Here is a 24,247-nt window from a genome sequence, read left to right on the forward strand (position 1 = left end):
AAGGACACTTAACTTGTCAGTGACAGACCAGGAGCTAAATTGGGATCTTCTGCTGTTTGGTTTACACTGAGGTACAGGTATTGGATTGCACATCATGTATATCTATGTCCAAGTTAGCTTTCACCTAGAAGTTTGGGCTGCATTTATGTTCAAGGGTGTCTGGGTGGGCTTGTTGGAGCCCATGTCACTGCTGTGCCTACCCATACTGTCCTTTCAAAGTATCTCAGCATGTCCACGTCATCCCTGTTTACACCATGAAGTCTTGCACAAATTAAGGCTTTACAAAATGCTTTCACCAATGAACTAACCTGCTTTTCTCAGCTCAAGGGGATAAACTGAAGCCAGATTTGGATACAACTCTCATCACCCACGACATGGCAGATGCCATGGGCTCACTGCTTGATGGACAGCAAGTCCCAGTTCCAGGTCTCTGTTCCTTAGCTACTCTGCTGGCTGTGCAGCCATGTCTTTCCCCCTCCACTGCTTGGATCCATGCAGCAGGAGTGGGGCCAGGAAGGTGATGGCACTGCTCACCTCCCTGGGGCAAGCAGTGCCAGGAGCCTGCCTAGCAGGAGTGTGCCTGTGGCTGAGGTTGGGCATTGGCTTGCCTGGCAGGCTGACCCTGCCTACAAACACAGAGCTGGATGAGGCTATTTGTAGGGCTTAGAGATGTCTTGCTTTTACATCCCTCTCCACTGCTGCACATTATTAGACTCCCTTGACTTTTATGAAGGTCCTAAATTGCTACAGAAAACAGTGCTGTTTTCTGCTGGCTTAACTATTGCATTCCTTAAGGCTTGTTTTTCAGTGCTACACTTTACTGCCTGTTAAGTTAACTGGATTTTTATCTCCTCTGCCTCTGAATGCCTTCTGTAAAAGTCCAAAGTAAGCCACAGCTTGCCCAGAGGAATATTCCGGGAGAGAAAAGGAAGAATTCAGGAACAATAATAATGTAACTCTGGCAATCCTGTTGCAAAATAATACTACAAAAACATTTAGGCATGAAAGAGTGATTCCCCCCATAGATATCTACTTAGAGTACAAAAGAAAAAGCTCCCCAGAGACTTGCTCTCTTAGAAGAGATTGCAAGTCTAGTTTATCCTCTGTAGATGCAAGTGTGTGTTACTGATAACTTTGAGGTGTGCATTAATGGGGATAGTATTTTCTCTTATTCATTGTTCCTCATTCCTTTGCCCCCAAGTATTGGAGAAAAATGGATTATGTATCATTATACTCCCTTGTGTGTGATAAGTGCCCTTAACTGTGTTGAAGCAGCAATCTGCCCCTTCTTCCTCTCAGTCCCCAAACCCCAGTTTGATGTGGGGACAGAGCAGACATGTATAAAAGTAGCATGGGTTAGCAGTGGGCAAAGGTTGTTCTCCATACCCTCTCTTGTGGAGGATCGGGCTGAAATGCAAAATGGGCATTTGGTGTCCTAGCCTAGTGGTTTATCTCTCACAGTTCAAAGATATTGGGCTGTATTCCTCCCTTGTTGGCTATAGTTTGCCTGAAGGCTTTGCAAACTTTACCCTGAAATATGTTCCCACAGACTGTTTATGCTATTCTAAGCCAATTAAATAAAAGCACTGCTAAGATGTTTGTGTTTCCTTGTTTAGCAGCCATTGGGCTCTTTGTGCTACAGCACGAGCAAGGGCTGCTTTGGGAGGGGACTTACTGTGCCCACGCAGAGCTGATCCCACCAGAGCCCAGCCCAAGGCACAAAAGAGACACAGAGTGCCCTTTACAAGGCTTGTTGGATGAGAAACAGGGGTCTTGAGAGAGTGTATATAATCTATATCGATTATATATAATATATATGATATAATCTATATCGATTGTGACCATCTTCTGACAATTAGAATAGTTTGGGGTAGTGAGTGTTGAAAGAAGGTGTCCCAGCACTGTAGCCAAAGTTTGCTGTGGTGAAACTAAGGCTGATGGAGAGTGTTTGCACCACTTGTAGGGCTAAAGGTGGCTGTAGTTTTAATTTTCTTTTATCAGAAGTTACTTGTGAGCTAACATTGAGGGCTGATCCACGCTGCAGGCAGCTTGCAGGGAAGCTTGTGGCACATATCTCCTGTTTGCTCTTCAGTTTGTGTTTGGTCATCAGCTGGGTGATTTATGTGAAGAGGAATAAAAGATGGGTTCTGGTAGTGAAATTTAGGGAGCAGTCAGAAGTACTGCTGAAGCTCTTGTTTTATTTTACAGGAATGTGAAGGATTCATTACTTTGCAGAGCAAAGAATATATGTTTTTCACTGAACAAGTAATAAATGATGGGGAGGAAGAAAGATCTTTAAATATCAATGGACTCTGTTCATGGTCATATTGCATCATGTGGAAGAAAATACAAAAGTCAGTGAAGGAGTTTCAAGAACATTCAGGTAAACAAAAACTTGATGCAGGGATACAACCAAGGATAGTCCTAAACCAAGGCCAGACCTCGAATTAATGTTCCTGGAGATGTAGAGGGGCTGTCATGATATTTTATTCTTTTCTGCTTCTGATAGAAGAACAAGAATTCTTCTTGAAGGACAGGGCAATTTCTGTTACCAAACACACTATCCTGAGTAGCAGGAGTGAGACCTGAATCCTAAGGTTTCTTCATTGGTTTTGTATGTTTGATAGCTTCTAATCCCTTAACGATGGCTTGCTTTGTGTCTTTCACTTTTCAGTTGCACCTCTCTGAATTAGTTACTAAATGATTAAAAAAGATAACTGAAGGTATCTGTTAATCATGAATATTAGGGTTCATAGAACAGATATTTTGTCTTTCAAAGAAAGTGCAATAGCTTTTGGCTGAGAGGGTATTGTTTCAGTTCAAATAGTTAAAGAGGAAGAGGAGAAGGGCACTGGCTGAGTGAAGACACTTGTAATCTTGTGCGTAGATGGCTTTCATGATCTCAGTATACAGGGCTAGGAAAGTGCCTTTCCCTTGTGTAAAGAGACTATGATTGCATTTAAGCAAGTTAAAATATTAATTCAGCAGATGTGTGCCTTGAGATACCAAACTACTTTCTGGAAAGGAGCAATCAGTAGCTGATAATATGAGAAATGGTTGTTTTCAAATATTCAAGAGCTATTCAAGAGCCAGATGTGCATTGGTTTAGCAGTACCCTGGCAGATCAGGTTGACTTTTTAACTCACAGAACATGGGTGGTAACAGATGATGTCCAGTTAAGCTGAGTTGCCCATTTCCATCCTGCGGTCTCCAACTTGATAACTGTGATAATTACACACCTTCTAACTTTAAATATCCTCAGTCTTATATTTCCTGCCATTCAGCCCACTCACGGATAGAGTGTTCTGCATCTTAAATGCTGAAGAAATTTTACTCCTATCACGTCTTGAAACTGTTAATAAAAAATATTATTGTGAGACTTTTCTACTTATTCCAGAAGTCTCATTGTAAAGATGTCTTCTTTCTTAAGTGAAACAAAGAGCAGTGATTGGTGGCAGGCAAAGCATTCAGGTGACTGACCTGTGTTAAAACCACTGTTGTCACTTTTGTGTGAAGCTCTGCGATTGTATGAATACTGGGATTACAGGAATGGAATGAAAGCCCAGGATACCTCAGGAAATAAATGCTACTTTCTCTCTGTAGAGCAATTAATTCACCAGCTACCTGGGAGAGGACACTCTGCCCTTGGACTTCCTGCCATATAGAGGACATCAAGCTGGCCAAACTCCAGCTAGGACAAAAATTTTTACTTTGAGAGCTGTTTTCTGAAGCACCTTGTAAGATGCGCCTGATACTGAGGCTTGCAAGTCAATTTGGTGCCTTGAAAATTGTGCTGATCGGCCATAATAATGTGTATAGCAACAATCTGAGGATGGGGGATGCCCCTGTCTTCTTTCTTCATTGACTTTAGAGGGAGCCTAAGCAGATATCTGAGGTTCAGCATCTGAATTTTAGATAAGAGAACAGAATTTTGAAAACTCAGTTGCATGTCCAGTTGTGCCACTGAGAACTAGACCGTGGGTGGACTGCTCCCTGCAGCTCAAGAAGGCTGCGGAGACCTGAACACACTCTCCCCAGGTGTCAGCTCAATCTCTTCACCTCTTGGAATTTAGTAAAACCTTTCCCAGATGTTTTCTGTACTAAAAAATTTAATTATTCTAAATTGCTGGGGAGAGAGCAGAATAGTCACCACCCATCAACCTGAGTCCTGTCCCAAGAATGCAGGTGGCATGTTATATGTTTTTAGTGTGGTGCTTCAACTTTTTCTAGCTTCTCCATACCCTGGAGCCAGTCTGTTGCCATGTGCCCTTTGCAGAGCTGGCCCACCCTTGTCCTGTGCCAGGCTCCATGAGTGCAGCTCAGCCTTCCTGTCAAATTCCATTGTCAAAACAGAAAATTCTTCTTCCTTACACTGGTAAGGAGCACAACATGTGTGTGTTTTGCACCATATTGCAGCTGTGAAGGGGGAATTGAAATGACTGGTGGAACTTCTCCTGGTGCTACTGATGATTTCTCTGTCCTTGAAGTTTAGGACTCCTTCCTTGAAGCTTTTCAATAAGAGCTGCTGCAGACTTGACACGTTGGCATTAATTTAGTCTTCACAGAGGAACACAGAACACACTTTACAGATGTGCTAAAAGCACTAGCTGGAGCTGCCTCTGCTCCAAGTCTCTAATAATTCTGCCTTGGGTGAGAAGAAAATTATTAAAAACCTGCGCTCCTGAATCCTTTCCCTCCCTGTCCTATGATGGGAACATATTACTGAAATCCACAGAGCTGATGAGTTGCAAATTCCCTGACCAGGGCACTGAGTTTGGATGGCTGTGCTTCCCCCAAGTTGTTTGTGCAGCTGCCACTGGCAGGGATATGTGGAGTGAGCAGCCCATAGTGCAGTCTTTCTGGGATATGCTGCAGCCAATTATAAGACTGATGGAAGCAAGGAAATTTTTTCCCCCTAGGCTACAGAATACAGAGAAATAAATATTCAGGCTCTGTAGCTGCAAGTAAGCCCAAGGGCAAGGTCAAATGTAAACATTTCAGTGACTTTTTGGTTGACCTGTAATGGCCTTTTCAGCCTTCTAGCATATAAGAGTCATCAGGCTCCTGGTCAGAGTATTGGGTTGTGCTTAGAGCTCATGTTATTTCTTCCCTGAGGCAACATATTGTGCTTTGTGGTTATTCTTCTGTAAAGGTCAAGCTGCTGAGGCATTAAATGCATCCCTCCTTTTCCTGTATTGGCTGTTTTCTCTTTTAGGTCTGCTTCCACATTTGGGGTTTGTGCCTTCCCTGGGTATTTACAAGAGTCTACTTCATAAGCAAGTTAAACACCTAATGTACTCCCATTCTGTCTATTTTCTTCCTCTGGTTTCACCAGCTGTTTCCAATCTTGCATATTGATATCCCCAGGAAGGCAGTCTTTGTAGGCAAGTAAATTAAATTGAGTGGCAATCCTTGACACCAGGTTTATGGACAATTGGTGATTAAGTTACCTCTGAGAAGCATTTGACTCCCAAAGAGAGACACAATATATTGCAAATATGCTCTAGTCTACTTCGAGGGTTTTTCATGTAGGGTGAGAGTTGTAGGATCATAACTAATGCCTTATGATTAGCTAAAACTTTGTCTTTCAAAGAACAGGATCTCAGCAGAAGGAGAATATGGCTGGAAGTAAAATTATTGTCCTGTTTTGGGGGTGTTGGGGTGGTGGTTTGTTCAGGACTTTTTTTTCCCCCTTGTTTTTTAGTTTGTTTGGTTAGGGGCATGATGGATGGAGACCTGCATTTAATGTCTCCCATGGGAGATGAAGCTTTTGGGATCTCGGAGTAAATTTGGGACCAGCCAGCACAAGCAAGTTATAGTGAGGAACTGACAGGCAGGATATGGTCATCAACCATGTATGGCCAGCAAGTCTCTGTGTGAGGCAGGATCCATTTTCTGTAACATTCAAAATGAATCAGAAAATGAAGATTTTATTAGGGGATTTATATGTTTTCCTCCGTTCTCTGAAATTAATATGTGGGAAGTAATCCTTGTCTTTTCCTGTAGTCTGTCCAGGGTAAAAGGAAAATTATTAGACTACTTTCAGTCCACCTTTTCTGACTTTTCAGAGCAGAATCATGTGTATGGTTCTGAGCTTCCAACCTGTAATCTAATGGTTAGACATAACAGGATTACTTGTAGTTCTATTTGCTATCCAAAAGTTTATAGATTTAAGACTGAATAGCTGAATTTCTTTAGCCTTAAGTCCTGATTCTGCAAACAGTTCTTATCAAAAGGGGATTTTGTGCAGGTCAGGAACTTGATTTGCTTTTCTGTCTTTTAGTACAACCCTGAAAGCTGCCTTGATGATTATGGCCTTGTGGTACAGCAAAGTGCAGCGAGTGAACTTTTCTTTCTTATGTTTGTTGTTGCTTTGGATTTTAGTTTGGCTCATTTCCCAGGAGCTAGTAGCTCAAATTGGTTTGGGAATTGCTAAAAGACTGCCTGAGTGCTCTAAGCACCAAAATCTCAGTCCAGCAAAACTCTTGGGTGTAAGTTTAACTTTAGACATGGTTTCTGGATTCCAACATGCAAAATGGACTTTTCGGAACACCTGAGGATTTTATTCACCTCCAGCCACATTTAGGGGCCAGCAGTACCCCTGGAAGTGGTGTATTTAGTGATCCATGGCAGTGCTTCTTTCCCTGCAGTGAGGAGTGGGACACAATTTTAGCTAGGAGGTGTGCTGTCCTAACAGGGTGTCTCCAGCATTTAGGATTGAAGGGTGGTTTTGTCCCGAAGGGGGCTGTTTGTTGGCAGTGTGGCTAATGCAGCTGTCTCCAGCTCACCAGTGTATGAATGAGAGAAGCTTGAAAGTGGTTTATGCTCACTCACACAGAAGCTCTGAGACATGAGAGAAAGAAAGAAATTAAACATGTTGTTGCTTTGCACACAGATTACAAAGCTGCTGAGGACTGTTCTGCCCAGGATGGGACGTGGCAGTCTGGAAAAGAAGAAATAAAAGTAGTTTGGGACTTGGTTTCATTTCAGCTGGTGCCAAAATCAGTATAATCACAAAATCAACTGAATGACTGATAGCAGGTCTTATATTCCTGCAAAACTTATTGGGATGAGAGATTTGGAAACATACTTCTTTTGCTTTTCTTAATAAAATTGAGGTCACAGCATCTCTCAGAGCCTCAGTTTCTCACAAAATGAAGGGGAGACAATATTATTTATTCCATTAATGTGGTCTTTTGGGTGGGACTTACCCTCCATCACAGAAGTTAATCATGTGGCAGTCTCTCTGTAAGTAGTAGAGACAGAAGAACCTCCAGAGAGCCAATGAGCCCAGCTGAGATCTGAATTGCTCTCTGGAGTTTCAGCTCTGTCAAGTGGCTAAAGGAGACATTTAAGCAAAGGCACACCCCTTTTTGGTGGCTTGCGTAAGTTCCTGCAGGACAGTGGAATGACACAAGATCTCCTGAGCTACAGATAGTACTGAATTTACATGGCTTGAAGTATTTTCACTGGCTATGCTGGAATTTTACAAGTGTAATACACCAAAGTCCCTTTTCTTGGAGGCATGAAGAGAGAGCACCATCCACATGATTAATCTCTCCTAGTAGCCTGTGGTTTTTGGAAGCTTATGCTAGAATTGTCATAAGGAAGGGAATTTTTTCTATTAACATGCAAGCAGCATTTAATTTCCAAGTGCTAGGTGTCATTTGGGGTCATTAAACTGCTCTTCTGCTGCAAATTTGGAGAAATTAGTGACTGACCTCATGCAAAACCAGACCTAGGATATTAGAAATCATAATTTGTAATCAAGCAGTGCCCTGAGAACTGCAGCTAATTAAAAGGTGTTTTTATTGGAGGGGGTTTGTTATTGTTGTTTGAGCTTTTTGTTTAAAGAGTCTGAAGTCTATTTCTTTCGGGAAGGCTTGCATAAGCACTTTCTAACCATTATAATGTCATTATATATGGGATTCATTACATTAGAAACATTAGGGGAGATTAAAAAGGATCTATTGGAGGCATTGGCTGAAAAAGAAAGGATAAAGACTAGTTGCAGTTTGAGCTTTCATTACGTGACTTGAAACAAATGTTGAAATATTGTATTTAAGCTAAATGTGTTTGTTGGAGGTAGCATTAGGAGGGAAAGCAAAGCAGCAAATACCACTCTCACCGCTAAAGAAAAAAATCACAATGGCTGAGAACTGTGTGTTAATTAGCAAACTAATTCCCTTGTACTCTAAGTGCATAACAAGTTTTAAATGCTTTCCGAATGGATGGTATCAATTGCATTTTGCTCCTTGAATGTAATTGTTTCCATGGCAATGCTGAGTTCTGCTGTACACAGATTATGTCTGTAAATCCTTCCAGTCATTTATGGGAAGTCTGTATTAGTTTGGCAGCTGACCTGTATTCAGGTTATATTTTCCTTTTGTTGCAGTTGTTTTACAGGCAAATGAACAAAAAGAAAAGTCACTGGAAAAGGGCCAGATCCTCAGTCTATCCCATTGGCTTCATTTCACTGATTTTAGTGGATCTGTCTTACATTACATCAGTCCCTGCCCTGTTCTTAAACATGCGGGAAAAAGGGCAACAAATATCATCTCCCTGATAATAGGCCATTGCTCAGGTCACTTTTAATTTGCTGCTTGTGAGATGCTATCAAGTAACCTCTTATTCCTCAGGGAGAGCAGGCAATGCCAGGGCGCTGCTGTAGAGCTGATGGCCAGTGCTGGGCAGCTGGAAAGGATCAAGAGGGGACCATTGCCTTCACAGGGCAGCAGACAGTGCTAGCAGGGTGATCTGAGCATCCTGTTAGTGTGAGAAAAGTCATAAAGGAAAAGGACTAACACACCAACAACTTCTGGTCCCTTTTAGGTTAAAGCAGCAGCACATCTCCATTTCTCTGCCAGCTGTTCCTTTTCCCCTTGATTTGTACACAAGGTGCTGTAAATACATCTTGCTCAGAATCCCTTTACCTTTGCTCATGTAAATTAGAATCTTTAGTTTTTTTCTTCCAGTCTCAGAAAGAATAGCCTGTGTTCAGTAATTCTCTCAAAGCTTGGTTAAAAATGCTTTGTGTAAAAACAAATGAGAGGCTGCATTGTCTAAGGCCACTACTCTGGTCCCTCTAACTCAACTCTAGCCAGATTTTGTTAGTTCTTGTCATACCTGGGAAGTATTAATGGACTGACAGGCAGTGAGTGGTTGAGAAAATAGAATTTTGGTTCAGCAGCCAACAGGTTTGTTTAGTTCTTTTAGAAGAATGGAGTGAAAACTACAGCAAATACAGGCAGGTGCTGGCACCATTTTTGAGTACTTACACATAGGAAAAGTGTGGAGAAATCAGCTCCTACATTTTCCTACACAGATATTTCCTCCCACTCTTTCATCCCCTTCAGTATGTCTTGCTGGGCTGACTCACTGGACTTCAGTCTGGTTCCTGTGCACAGCCCTGTCAGGCACAGCCATCCTCGTGTGTAGGGTACATACACACACATTCTGTACACACCTGGCAGGAATTCCATGTTGAGGCTGTTTTTCTGGACTTTGGCCAGAGATTATTCAGAGACAGGTTATTCAGAGATTTCTCTCTAGGTGTGACTTGGAGCCTGTTGAGGTACTGAAGAAGCATCACATTTTCTTCTCTGAAAGGAGTGCTAACCATCCCATCCAGACCTGCATTGCACCCATGCTCTCATGAGGCTAGAGGAACCAAATACCTTCGACTCCCTTAGTAATGATCTTCTTGATGTATCCCACTCTCTACGGACCTGGTTTCTTTCAAAACCTTTGGGAGTTCTGTTCCCAGCAGGAGGTTTCAGGCTCTGTGTCTGAAAAATTTGAGATTTAGGAGAAACAGAGATAATATATTTAGAATTTCAGGAAGAGAAGTTTTTGAGAGATGGAAGTTAAACTTGTACACGTAACATGGAACATTTCAAGCTCCTGACAGAGACGACCTGAGGTATTAAAGTATGAGGGACTGGGATGATGAGCTGGAAGCATCTATTCTAAATCCCTTTGAGTTTTAATCTGGAGCAGATGAGAATGTGGGGGAAAAAATGAGAAGATTTAAAAATAGCTGCGTGCCTTTTGCAGTCAATTTACTCTGCAGGAAATCTGAACAATATTCAGGAAATAGTATAACTCCCAAAAAAGCCTGTTGTTTCTAAGCAAAGCCAGTTTGGTCTTATCCACACTGAGGAGCAAATGGGATTGACAAGCATGTAAAAGAATTGAGACAGAAAGTGTGAAACTGTGTTTGAAAGCAGAGAGAAGCTTAGAGACAATGTTAGTTTCGGTGTGATTGAGAAAGGAGAAGGGGGGAGAGGATGGAGAAGGGTGTTCCTTGAAGGAATTGGGTCTGCATTTGGCAAAAGCAGTGAGCACCTGAGAAAGACTAAAAAATACCAGGCTAAAAGCTAGACTTCTGTAATAACAAACAAAAACAAATAGCAAAATAACAAATAAACAAAAACAAATAGCAAAAAAATGTTGCTGCATATCATTAAACAGAGTGTTTGATATCCACTTTGCATCATTTCTATGAGTGAGTGCATGAGGACAGGGAGTCTGAGCAGAGCAGTGGGAGGAAAGTCCCACAAACCAAACACAGCCCTCATGAAATAACTCTCTGGCTGAATAGTTGAATTCCTCACTCACTTGAGACAGGATACAACTCAACTGAGAGCTAAAGGTTTCATTGCCAAAACTGACTTGCAGGGCAGTGGTAGCTTGTCCACACACAAATCATTCATTGCAATAGCACCAACACTTATGAATCTGTTTTTTTTATTCTGGGTTTGGGTGGGTTTTTATTTTTGTTTGTTTCTTTTTAAAAGCCAGAACAAAATCTGTTTGTTTTGTCCTGTACAATGGGATTTTTGTCAGTCTGACAGAAACTGTATGTGCTTTTTAGGAGGTCTTTGTGATTTCTAGGAAAGGAAAAGCCACCTCTTATGAACCTCTCATGTATTCCCTCATAAAAGGCGAAGGAATTTGGTGTTTAGGTAACTTTCAGACCCCTAAATACCACTCAAGAAAAAAAATCGTAGACAGAAATGGAAAAATTAGGTGGTTTTTTGTGAGACGTGAGTAATGTAAGTCCTTTCAAACCGCTCTCTGCACTGAAGGGTATCTGAGTGGTGACACAAATCTGTGCCTGCAGAGCTGGCCATGCCTGAGCTATAGCCAGAGCTGCAGCATCTTCTTGGGCCCAAACAGTACCTGTGAGATTTGGTTTTTAGGGCTGAAAGTTTAATCTTCAATAGTGTGACCAGCTCCTTTGTTCCTTCTGTCATCATCAAGGCTAAAAGAACCCACTTGTTGCTTTGTACACTTTTCTGGCTCCCTCTGAGAAATGACACCCCAAAACTTGCCCTTTGCTTCCTGCTGGGCATCTCTTTCTGCTCAAGATTCACAGGTAGTATTGGGAAACAGGAAAAACTTCAGCACAGCAGAAAGGATTTGCATGCAGAGCAGCTGCTTTTGTGAACAGGACAAGCTCATGCAAAATTCTGTCTTGTGAGTATGTAACTTAACTACAAATATTTAAATAGCGATGATTTTAAGCATGTCATCACTCTTTATTTGGCTAAAATTAAAAGCAGAAAGGTTTTGTTGTTTTTCAACTTGGTTATTCTCTTGATTTGAGTATGCTCAGCCATCTGTTGAGGGCACAAAAAGACAGAAGCAAGTAATTAAGCAGACCAGTTGCACTCAAATAACAAATAATTGAGATTAAGTGTTTAGTGACAGTTAATGGTCTGAAAGTAATTTCTCATAGGCAGTGAGTGGTTGTGGAAAAATTATGAATCTGTTTTTGTGAGGGAAAGGGTGGCTCCTGAATAAAAGGCAAATGAGAAATAAGGTATCAAATCTGGAAAATAATTTTTTGGGACTTTTCTCACCTTGCTGTGATGGTCTGAAAGTTTCACTAAACCTCTAGGTGATCTTGAGTATTCAGCCGAGATCTGTACACTTAGTAAATGAGTTGCTCTCACTTTTTGGATGTTGTCCTTTCCCAGTACTCCTGGAAGGAGCGCACACCCCAGGGTTATTCAAGACATATTACTTCAAAAATAATGTCAGGGGGAAATTGCTGCTCACAGAGTGAATTCCTAGCTCCGTTAAAATTCAAGGCAATTTTGCTTTTGTTCAGAATTTTCTGAAAAAGAGTTCCATTTAGGAAGCTACATCCCCCAGAAACTTACATTAAATGTATAAAATTATAGGGTAAGCTGAGTGCTAAATCTTAAGTTTAGGAGCAAGTAAAAAAGGTAGTAGATAGCCAATACTTCTGTGCCTTCCCAAAAGCCTTTTTTTTCACAATAGTGTGTGTTTTATTGAAACTGGCATAAACCACAACCTTGAATGGGCCTTTTACATGAAGTAGTTGAAATAAAAGGATATCTAGGGGTTGTTTTTTATTAGTCCTTTTTGGTAAAGTAAGCCATTGTCATCTAGTTTTTTCAGAGTGGATATTAAATGTTATTGTGTTTGAGGTGGGTCTCTGCACAGCAGCACCATTGTGACTTTGTCCAGAATGTCCCAGTAGCACTGGCTGTGACTTGTAAAATGCTTTTTAGCAAATTTACCCATCCTTAGGTTCAGAGCTGCTGATGTCCTCCAGAAGGGGAGGGGAAGGGAAGGGAAGGGAAGGGAAGGGAAGGGAAGGGAAGGGAAGGGAAGGGAAGGGAAGGGAAGGGAAGGGAAGGGAAGGGAAGGGAAGGGAAGGGAAGGGAAGGGAAGGGAAGGGAAGGGAAGGGAAGGGAAGGGAAGGGAAGGGAAGGGAAGGGAAGGGAAGGGAAGGGAAGGGAAGGGAAGGGAAGGGAAGGGAAGGGAAGGGAAGGACTGTGTTGGGAAATTCCATAAACTGATTTAATCACCTTTACTTGTGATGTATTTACATAACACTTGCTGGTGGGAGAGGTGCTGGTGGGAGAAAGGCACCCCTCACTCATGCTGTTGCCAAATTCTCCAAGAGGGACCGCCCCCTAACCTGGTTTGGGGTAAACTGGTCCAGCAGTTCTTGTGGAGCTGTGTGTGACTGCAGTAAATCAGACATTATCAGGTGATGGCAAAATGACTTATCAACGTTATAGTGGCTTTACTTTGACAGGTATTCAAACTGAAAGATCAATTTACATTTTCTGAAAGGAAGGAACATGCAGTAGATTAGTTTTCAAATGGTTTTTAGTACAGGAAATGAACCTACTTACATCAGTGATTTCTAAGGTTACATTTGTTTTTGCCATGTTGTTTTTTTTCCCCCTTCTAGATGCAATTCATATTTGCTAAGGACTCTGGGCATTACATTAGAATAAGGAAGACTTGGAAGGCAATTTAAAAAAAATAGATATCCAAATCACTATCATAATCCTTCTGGCTCTTCGAAAATGAATAGTAGAGTGTTTCAGAGAGATGTTTATTGGAAAGATTAGTTTTATCATGAAATTGTTACTTCAGCACATGGTTTCAGATTGGCCATTACCTTAGAAAATTCACAGATGAAAACACAAGGAGAATTGCCAGTGAAAAAGTCCCAATGGCTGAGAGAGTCTTTTCCTTGTGCACTTTCTTCCCTTGTAGTTATATATTGGCTTCACCTGGGAGAAGTAAACAATCTTTAAAAAGTGAAGGATGGAAAAAATAAGCTATAGCTCTACTGTAAATTTGTATATCATCTCTTCTTTTGGGGGAAGGTAATTTTACTTATTTATTGATGCTGCTAAGTAAATGTTGAAAAAACTCTAAATATTTATGAAATAATGATTTTTAAAAATAAACTCTCTTTAAACCTAGCTATAAATGTTTACATGGGAGCCTGGAAAAAAGTTCTTAGCTTTTTCATATTTTTCAGAATATATGGACAATATGCAGTGATCCTGTCAAATGGAAGGCTTTACGTGCAAAAGGCAAAGACCACTCCTGTGAAGATTGTTAATGCATTGACAGCCTTAAGAGAGCTGCTTTGTTACAGGTAACGCCTTGGGAAAGAGCTCATCAACATCATCTAAAATCAGAAACTTTCTGCCAATTGAATGTTCTAAATAGGAGATGACCCTGTTTGCCTTCTTGAAGCATCACTTCACCACCTGCCTAGTTTAGTTCTGGAAGGACCCCAGCATGAACCTGTCTTTCTCTCCCTAATGGAGACTTGGTTCCTCTTACTGAAGCTCTGAATTTATAGTCCTTCCAGATATATGGAAAACTCTGATGCCCATAGGGATGGACCTCGGGAGAAAAAAAAAAAAAAAAAGCATGAATGGGTATGCACTAATTTCCATTCCTGATGTGGAGATATGTCTTGGAAGAAGACTTCTAATGCTTTGGTCTTTCATTGTTGCATTTCATGCTCACTTACTCTTGTTCCATTTCAATTTGATTTCGGACAATGTAGGGATTTTCTCGAGTAAAACCTAAATACCTGTCTCAGGAGTCTGTACTCCCATGTTAAGAAAAAAAAAAAAAAAAGAAGTTAAAGAAAGTGGGTTTTGAAGTTCAGAGTTAATTTCCATGTCAGCATAGGGGGGTTTGTGATGAAAGGGTATTTATTACTGAAATTTCAGCAGAGCAGGATGAAAGGAGAATGCCAGTGTCTCTTTAAATGTCTCAAATAGGTTGCATGAAAGCAGGACTATATCAGCCTCAGGATGCCATGGTTTTATTTATAAAAATAAATTCTTGTAGAAAATATCCCAAGCTGGTGTCATGTTGTTGAGTGCAAATGGCTCCATTAGCAGTTAGGAGTGCTTGTACATATGTCCACCCATCTGCCTTATGACTTTGTATCTGAGGAAAGGGCTGTGAATTAGTTACTTATGTAAAAGCCTGCTTTTAATGTGTGTAAAGAAAAGGATTGCAGGCAGTGATGATACACTTGGCTAAAAGTACTCATTGTTGTAGACACTTGTCCCTGGGCAAGATGAATCAGAGTTAAGAGCAGGCCATAAAATGGATTTAACAGAATTATAGATGTGTTCTCTTTCAATTTTTTTTCTTCAGTCAATCCTACAATTTTCATATATAACTAGAGCACCTTTCAAATTGGCAAAGGAACTATTTTCTTTGAGTGTGTTGGTCTGTTTGTCTTGCACAAGACACTGAAGTATTCTCACTGGAGTGGGTAAAATGCTGCAAAATGGCATTTGCATATTCTCACTGCAGCTCTGTTGCAGCTCCTTTTGCCTCAACCTGAGACTGCTTTTTGCCACAGGTAAAAATTTTGCTTTTGGCAGTGAATCAAGTGCGAGATGATGCAGATTCAAATCTTGGTGGTACTTTGTGCCAAGTCTCTGCAAGAGCCCAGAATTTATAGCAGTAAACTACCATTGCAACTCTAGGACTAGAAGTGCTTTCCTTGTTAAGCAGGGGTTACTGTCATGAGAACATGTTGTTTATTCATTTCTTACAATTTCTCTGTGGAGAAAATTTCAGTCCCCCAGTCAGAGAGGAGAGATACAGATATGTAAGACAGATGCAACTTCCAAGTAACACATTGTGAGTAGCAAATGACTGCTTTGAAAATGTCTCAAATTTTGCATTGTGTGAAAAATCTTCCTTATAGCCATCTGACAAGCATGCATGGAATTGGGCTTGAAAATATATTGTGATTTCCAATGGTAACTGAAAGAAAGGAGATAAATTTACAGCTATTTTCTGTTCATAATGCTGACTAGCATTTGTTCTAGCAGCCTGAGAGGGCACAGGCATGAGCCATTTTGCTGCATGTGATGGTTTATTTCCACAAAGTTTTTTTACCTACATCCCTGATTCAGCTTCGATTCTGCAGTCCTGTTCAGGAGAATATCTGAACTGGAGCAAAAAAATTAGCTATTGGACAGTCATTATTAGTCAAGATAAACTATGTTTTCTTCCAAAGGTTTCCCCTCATGCCCCATGCTTTTCGGAAACATAAAGCTTCTGGGGAAATACCTTGCATACTCTCTTTGAGCAATTTCTATTGATTCAGTTATAAACTGATTTTGCACCAGTGGAGAAGACAAACAACTCTGTGGAAAGTGTTCTTGCCAGTGCTTATCTTGCCTACATCCTTCCCTGTCTGGCACGGCCTTGGTCTTCATTTCCCTAAACCAAATGGAGTTTGCCTTCATCTCTTATGCCCAGCATTGCCAGATGGAAAACTTCTTTTGTTGTTTATAACATCTGCTTCTTCTCTGGTCATATCTCTCCAGCTGGCTGGCTAATCCAGCTGTTTGCAAGCTTTTCCATAAAGTGGAATTTATCTTGCTTTAGGAAACAAAATGGATAAATCCTCCCTTTTTGCAGGAATACAGGTTGCTAACCTGTATTCATGGAAGCTTCATGCAACTCTGTCCAACCAGGAAGATGGTTCGCTGCTGTTCAGTCTGTGATCTTCCTTTTGAAAAAATCAACAACACAAAACAAAAACAAATCCCAGAAGTTAACCCAATGATCTGATGTTTCCCCCTTTTATTCTTTACTAATTGCTCCTCCTAATGGGTTGCATCTCTCTTGTAAAAAAGGAAGAAAATGTAATGTGATGGAATGGACTTTGCTAAACACAGAGTTAAATTTAGTATAGGTACTAAATACAGCAGTGCCTTCCAGTGAAAGTCTGTAGATCTCTCGATTTTTTCCTGACTGGCCACAAATAAGATGTCTGCTACTTGTAGCACCACAGAACTCCCCTCAGATCAATTCAAAATCGATTATATGAATCCAAGCCAAATATGATGTAACAGGCAAGCTTCAAATAAAATGTGGAATGAGCATTCAGGATTGCAAACTGTGGCACTTAAATATCACAAATATGTTTACCTCTCCACTTGCTCCATCCCCATGATGAAATATTTGCTTGGAATACTTTCAGAAAAGATGCTCTCCTCCCAGTCTTAAATGTATCGTTTTTTTCATTTTACTTACCAGCAGTTTGAACTAGTTAAAGCTTTTCTGATTGCAGCTGTGATGCTTCATATTGTCATTGATTTCTGTAAAGGTGCTTTGGCTGGTCTGTGCTTCCCATGACTGCCCACGGCATCTCCTGGCCATCGAGGAAAGCCCTGACAGAAAATAGAGGCAGGGGTCTGGGGCCACAGCTTTGCTATCTGACAGAGTTACAGGATCCATGGTGACCCTACAGGCCACCTAAACTGGAAAATTTGTGCAGATTGGCCTTGCCCTTCCCAGGCAGCTGTGAACCTGAAGCCCCAAAGCCTGTCTCCAGGTGAGCCCAGGGCAGTAGTGGTCTCAGTGAACTGCGAAGCAAGAACTAACCTTGTGGGCTTTCCCTCCTGAGAAGAACTTCCCAATTCCCAGCACAATAGCTATTTTTGGGTTGGTTTATGCTCTTCTTGGTGTTTTTCCAAGCAGCAGCTTTGAAACCTTCTCTCCTGCTTTTCAGAGGACCTTTTTACAAAATAGTGTACAGACCAGGAATAAAACAAAACAGAAAAGCAATCCAAAGCCAAGATGCTTGTATTCTGCTCAGCACTAGTTAATGATGATAATGATAATAATAATAGTAATAACAATAATAGTGGCAATTTCAAGTGAATTTATGTGCATACTCATCCATGTAAGTTGGAATCTATTTCATGGCAACACTTCTGGTAATATTGCAGAACTTGCATCTCTGGAAAGAAAAAACAAATTAATTTATTTAAATGTTCAGAAGCACTATTGTAACAGCCTTTCTGCACTATTTGTCCCTAATGAGAACAAACTGTCATTGTCATCGTTTCCAGGCAACTACCAAGGAATACTTAACCTTACATGGGGGTCTCAAAAACCACACATTATGCCAGGTAAAGCATGTCTTTGAAAAGAAACTAGCTCAAGAGATCACATAGGAACATTTTATTTAATCTCACTTTTAATTAGTTCTTTTTCTTACTTTCAGGGCAATTATTTTTCTGCCAAAGACTTGCTTTCCTTAACTAGGAAAATCAAATTAAACATGATTTTCACATTCTATTTTTAATATTTAACAAGCCAAGAAGTACTCTGGGCTACAGTGGTTACTGTGGGGTCATTTGGAAACATTTTGACAGCTTGAGAGCATTCCCTCTTGATGAAAATGGGAAGAGCCAGTAAGAGAAGTATGATGGGCAGTTTTAGAGGCTTCCACTGAGACTGGAACCTCATTATGCATCATGCATACTGCAAATGCCCATCTCTCTTAACAGACTAAAGCTTGAATAAATAAGAAATAGATGGAGAAATGAGGGTACAGTAATGAGTGGCACAATGTGCAACTCCACCCAAGTCCCAAACAGCACCTCATGAACTGAAGAAAGTGGCAAAAATTAATCCAGTCTGGCAGTGGCCAAAATTTCACTTATTAGGTGAAAAAACATATAGCATTGAACTTTACTGTGCTTTACATCTGGCAGCATCTTAAATCAATTTTTGTGGTTATATTAGAATTTCATCATTACCATGGTTTTTATCCATGCTTCTAAACAGTGCTTGATGGCTAAATTGAAAAATAACTGGAATTTTTCTTTGGCAATTCACTAAAGTTCACATTTTCTTATCACAGCACTGTTCACTTTGAAAGCTCTTATTACTTGGTGCAAAGAGCAGATTAAGCTATAAAATAGAATACAATGAACAAACCCTACCTGCTTTTTACAACCACAGTCCAAGGAGCCCAAGGTCCAGTATGTTTCTTAGCCAGTTCCCTCAGCCTCCAGGGAATGTAGAGGAAAAGTGGATAAAGGTTCTTGAGAAAATATCCTTATTGATAGGCATGGATAAGATAAGTTATAATAATTGATATGCTTTTCTAGCAAGAGAAAAAATTCTAATGGAATCAAGTTTGCCAAATCTAAAGCCAAAGCAGCGCTGCTGTCTTGACCTGTGCAGGGATGGGCTTTATTGTCTTATCTTTGCCAATACACAGATGAAATTCTTTTTTCTTATAGCAAGAGCAAGTCATGTAGAGGCCTCCATGATATATCCTAAATTGAGAAAGAGATTTGTCACTTTTTTGACAATAATTCACATAGACTCCAAGACAAATGTACTTCTGAGCAGTGACTCTGTGAACAATAAAGCAAACACTCTCAGCTACCTACCAGCCCATCCATCTTTTTAAATCATGTCAGCAGGCTTCAAATTGTTCATTAAGCTTTATTGTTTCATGGAGAAGGAAATAATTTGTGGTGAAATACACTGAGCCATTGAACTTTGCAATTGTTTATTACTTGGTCTTGATTTCTTGTACATTGCTGCTTCATCATTTACCTGTCATTTGTTTTGGATGGCATGGTTTATCCTCTCTTCAAAACTGTCTGGGTTGCATAGGTAAATGTGTAAACTGAACAGTTCAGGCCTTCTGCTTGTAAAAGCATCCACCTACTGTTTGTGAAATCTCCAAGAGTGCTCTGTGTGTGATTTTGTTGTAAGCAAGGTGTGAATTCTTTCTTCTATCAAGAAAAAAACAGGTTTATGCAGCCTGATGTGAAGCTTGCTGGCTTTTGTTTGAACAGGAAGACTGATGAGCAGACTTTCTGGAAAGTGAGAAGGTACAGGCAGCATAGCAGATGGACACAAAGTGGTTGAAGTGGCAAGTAAAGTAGGCTTTGTGCCACAAATGACATCTTATGGTATAAGAACTACTCAGATAGGGGTCATTTCTGTGTCATGAGGGAGAGAGAGGTGACTGCATCTGTGCTAAGTCTGCTGTAATTTCTGTTGTTATTGCTGTTACAAATGGGTGTCCTAATTAGAACTGAGGGAATTTATGGGCAGATATGAAAATGTGGTTACTATAGTTACCAGGTGCTCCAGCTCAGTCAGGAAATGTGGCTAATATAATGATAACCCAAGGGTAAACACATGAGGTAAATGATGAACAAGCCCCCCTGCTTCAGGAGAAAATATTTTTCTTCACACTTTTTTCTGTTGGCTTATTTGCCAAAGTAACATGTACCACTGCAATTCCTTTTCTGTCCTTCCCTTTCTTGTGATGGACTGGTTTACGTTAGACTATGAGGAGTTTTGCTGGAAAGAAAGTGCAGAGTGAAGTAGCATTTGGAGGAAGGATAAAGATCTGCTTGCCTGTCTGTCAAAGCTCTCTGCTAAAGTCCCTCCCCATTCCTCTGTACATATGCTAGGCAGCAAGGTGAAATATGTGTATTGTCACAAGTTCAGAAAGAAAACTTTTTTGGGTTTGCTTTTTGTTTGTTTGTTTATGACCCTAATTCCCTTATCTCAGGGAAGATAAGGGAATTAGGGTGGGCAGGGAAGGAGCAGAAAGGCAAGGAGACATTGACAGGGAGAATCCCATGAGAAAAATGTCATCTCAGAGGGATCAAACCCCACAGGAATGACTGGAGTGGGCTTCTGCTTGGTGCTGCCTACAATAAGGGTCTACACAGGTTGTCCTATTTGTTACAAGGAAAGGAAGAATTGTGAAGTCAGACTAATTTCTGCAGCAATTTCTCTGGAGTCAACAAGATGTCACTACTGATTGTTTTGACATAGATTTTTTTGGTCCTGAGTAATTACCTGTCCTTTTAGAAAAAGAAAACACATGGGGAGACAGAAAATCAGAACAGATGAGGAGAGCTGCTAAGGGAGCTGATCCCCACCACCTTAAGCAGTGCTGACCATGAGTTGCTCTCTGGTTTTGGAGGGGGCAAAAAGCCTGAAGGATCTATATCCTGCTCAACCAGAGATAAACTGCAACTACGCTTATCAGTATCCAACATGTTGCCTGATTTTACTGGTTGATGGAGACTAAAAGAATTATTGGTCCATGATTCATTAGCTCTCGGTGACTGTAGGGCTGGACTCCAGTGACCCACACACAAGCAGAGCCACAGTTGCAGCAATGAGAATGTCGGTGTAAGGACTGCCATTGGCCATACAAGTTCCAGATCCTTTCTTGGGATTGCTGCAGGCTGATGAACATATATTTGGAAGTTGGAGAATATTGCCTATCCATTTTAGTCTCAGCTACCTTGCTGAAGTGCCTTAATCAGGCACCAGGACCTTAGTCTTGAGCCTTAGACAGAAGCTCCAGAGCAGCTGGTTTCCTGCATCCTGGCATTCTGCCTCTCCCTCAGCAAAAATGCAAAAAAGGCTTTGAGTGTGATTGCCTCAGATAGGGTCTTAGTCACAGTCATTGCTGTCTTGATGAACCTGACCATCCTGAATGGTTTAAATTACTTTGGATGATGGATGTTATCCATTAGCAAGAAGGTGATATACCTGCTCTGTCACTGGCCTTCCCACAGGAGGATTTAAATGTGCTGAGCTGCAGTGTCTGGGCTTCAACATTAGTGGTACTTTATAAAATGAAGCAAAGTGCACATGAAAACACATCCAGTTAGGCAGTGTCTCCTTTCTACCCAGTGCTTTTTGGAGTGCTGTGCCAGTGCCAAGCTTTGTGAGTAGAATATCTCTAACACTATTAATTTGTGGAGGGAGGAAGTCTGTGTAATCACCTTCGTAAAGAAAGGCAGGTCTGAAGCACTGAGTTTCACATTTTTTCACAGAGATTCAGCACATAGCTTAGCACATAGTTCAATTAGGTTCTCAGTGGAAGTAACCAGGCAGAAATTACACCTGGACCCATGTAGGCACATGAGATTTTGCTTTGCTGCAGGCATCGCTGTGGCTGCACAGGGCTCATCTGCTATAACCTCCTGTGCAGGGAACACTCAGCTCTTCCTTTTGGAAGATGGTCCTGCACTGAGTGTCCTGGGGAATGAGTGGGTGTGCTGCTTGCAGTGAGGCACAGGTGCCCATAGCAGCTTGTCCTTTCTGCAGTAGGCTTATGGCTTTGCCCAAGCAAAAGAAATAGAAAATACTTAATTAAAAAAAAAAAAAAAGACTTTCCAAATGGCTAGGAAAGGAGGGAGAGAGAAGTTTACATTAGCACTAGTGATGAGAATGGGGTTGCTTATACTTTTCTTGGGATAGAAAAGATACCAGTGAAATTAAAAAGCCTTTAAAGATGCCTGCTGTTTTAGTATTACTTAGACTACTGCTCTGGAATAGCATATTTCTCCCTCTTTGACTTTAGAAGCTGAAGAAAGCCTCAGTGCCCTGGGAGTTTGGGTTTGTCAGCATGGTGTTTCTGGGCTGTGCAGTCCTAGCCTGGATGGGACACAAAGGGAGAGACAGCATTAATCCAGGTTTCCCTGCACAGTGGAGGTGTTCCAGGCAGACCTTCAGGATTTGTCTTCTCTGGGTCTGTTTTTTGTATGATCTCTGTATGGCTTAAGAGAATGAGAATCCCATCCTACCCACTCTTCTGTCTTTTCTGGCTACCTCCTACACTCTGTATTAGTCAAGAACTTCATAGCTTCTATGTGCATTTAAATTTTTGGTCAGGTTTAAAAATGTTCTGTTTTCCCCCGCACCCAAATGAAAGGAAACTTTAGTCTACTTGTTTATGTTGGGTATCAATTTTGCAAATTATTAACATTGATTCTTTTGAACTTCTTAGCTTCTTGAATGTAAATGAATTCAGCAGCAGCATTGATACGTGCATTTTGCAGGATGGATAGTGAGGGGACAAAATTCTTTAAAAATGCTCAAATAGGGAAATTGTGCTTGGCCACAGAAATTCTCAGTGATCCGTGCCCTTGTGACAGCACTGGAGAAATCCCATCTTCCTCACCTCATTAAGACCAAGGGCAACTGCTATGTGCTGAATCTCTGAAAAAATGTGAAACTCAGTGCTTCAGACCTGCCTTTCTTTACGAAGGTGATTACACAGACTTCCTCCCTCCACAAATTAATAGTGTTAGAGATACTCTACTCACAAAGCTGCTCTTCTTTTTGCTGCAAGAATACAGCACACAGCCTTTGCCTGGTGATAAGCCTCTCCCTAATTGCCTAGGCTGGTTCCACTGTTTGAATTTTGGATTGGGCAGGTGGCCTGAGCCAATTTTTTATGCTTTGACGTTTTAGCAAGGCCCAGCTGCCAGGCTGGGTGAGTTGTGAAAACAGTCTTCTGTAGGGCTTAGCTATTTATCTTAGCCACATCTTTAACGCCAAAACAGTCCAGGAGCATCTAGCTCTCCTCTGGTCTATCAGCCTTTAAATAAAGCCATGGCTCAGAATGAAGAGCAACAGAAGCACTTTTCTTCTCTACAGTTTTTATACATTTGCTCTTGCAGAATTTTTTTGAAAGGGCAGTTTACATATTGGCCTGAACAGCATTTTATCTGTCTATTTTTCCCTTTGGAAGACAAAATCCAAGAACCCTTCAGTTTTTCAGGACACAGAAAATGTGTTTTTTCTCTGATAGCTGAGCTGGTATAATAATACTGTGGGCAAAGTTAGGTATTAGAAGTCAGTAAGACAGATTTGCAGCCTGACAAGTTTTCTGAGTTGGCCTGGAGAGCACGCTGACAAGCCTGATCACTGAAATTGGATAAGTACCTACCTCATTTTCACATCTCATGTTAGCACCAGGATAAACAAAACTAATTTTGAAAAGCAGTAGAGCTAGATGGAAAATGAACTCCCAGCTCTAAAAGTACTCAAATCTCAACATGTATTGTCATGTGACTTCAGACAGAGATAAGGACACTGCAAAGCCCCCCCTCACATCTCCTAACATCTGCTTTTCCTCATGTTTTTTGGACCACATGGATTCTTCAGCTGGAAGATGGAATTCCTATTGAGCATGGTTTTCAAAATCTAGCCAGTTCATGCTGCAGATGTACTTAAAGATCAGTGATGTTGAAAAGCACTGCAAGTCTGGGATGTGGTTGTTTGGATGCACAGAATGACACTGACAGAGCCAAGAGCTGTGCAGGGCTCTTGTGGCCATGGTAAGGACTTTGTGCATTCTATAAGCTGTTATGTTATTGAAAACCAACATTCTTCCTTGCCTTCTGAAAAAATCTTGAAGAAATGAACTCAGCCACACTCAGATATCCTTTTTTTGCTGTCTCTCCCCTTTGATATATAATTTTAGAATTCTTTTGCCAGTTTTAACCAAGTTTTACACAAGAGTGTACAGAAGCAATTAAGCTCCTATGGGAAAGGCAGTCAGATGTCAAGAGAGTGAGACCCCATACTGGTCCCACCAAAATAATACCCTGATTGCAGTGAAGCAACATTGTACAGCAGCATTGTGACAGTAAGAAAACTTACCTTTTATTAGACCTCAGTGAAGCCAGCCAACAAGGTAGAACTGTGCAGGAATACAAATTTTCAACAATGTTACTTCTCATTGAATAATGACTTGTTTTCAGAAGAGATTATAAAAAAAACAAGACAAAACATCTTAATGGTATAAATATCACCTGGAACAGTGCAATATCATGAGGGAATG

General features: G+C 40.9%; 1 protein-coding gene across 19 annotated transcripts in view; it reads left to right on the top strand.

Annotated features, from left to right (window-relative positions):
• Positions 1 to 24,247, top strand: part of LOC135298834 (uncharacterized) — a 344,053-nt gene that overhangs the window by 315,455 nt on the left and 4,351 nt on the right. For 18 of the 19 annotated variants that reach the window (XM_064416877.1, XM_064416874.1, XM_064416875.1 and 15 more), the window contains 2 exons: positions 2,209 to 2,383; positions 13,820 to 13,939. The gene's annotated coding sequence lies outside the window, so the exon portion shown is untranslated. The remainder of the gene's footprint in view (positions 1 to 2,208; positions 2,384 to 13,819; positions 13,940 to 24,247) is intronic. The other variant, XM_064416876.1, reaches the window with a different exon arrangement.

Source organism: Passer domesticus, chromosome 4 (assembly GCF_036417665.1).
Source record: "Passer domesticus isolate bPasDom1 chromosome 4, bPasDom1.hap1, whole genome shotgun sequence".
Lineage (NCBI taxonomy): Eukaryota > Metazoa > Chordata > Aves > Passeriformes > Passeridae > Passer > Passer domesticus.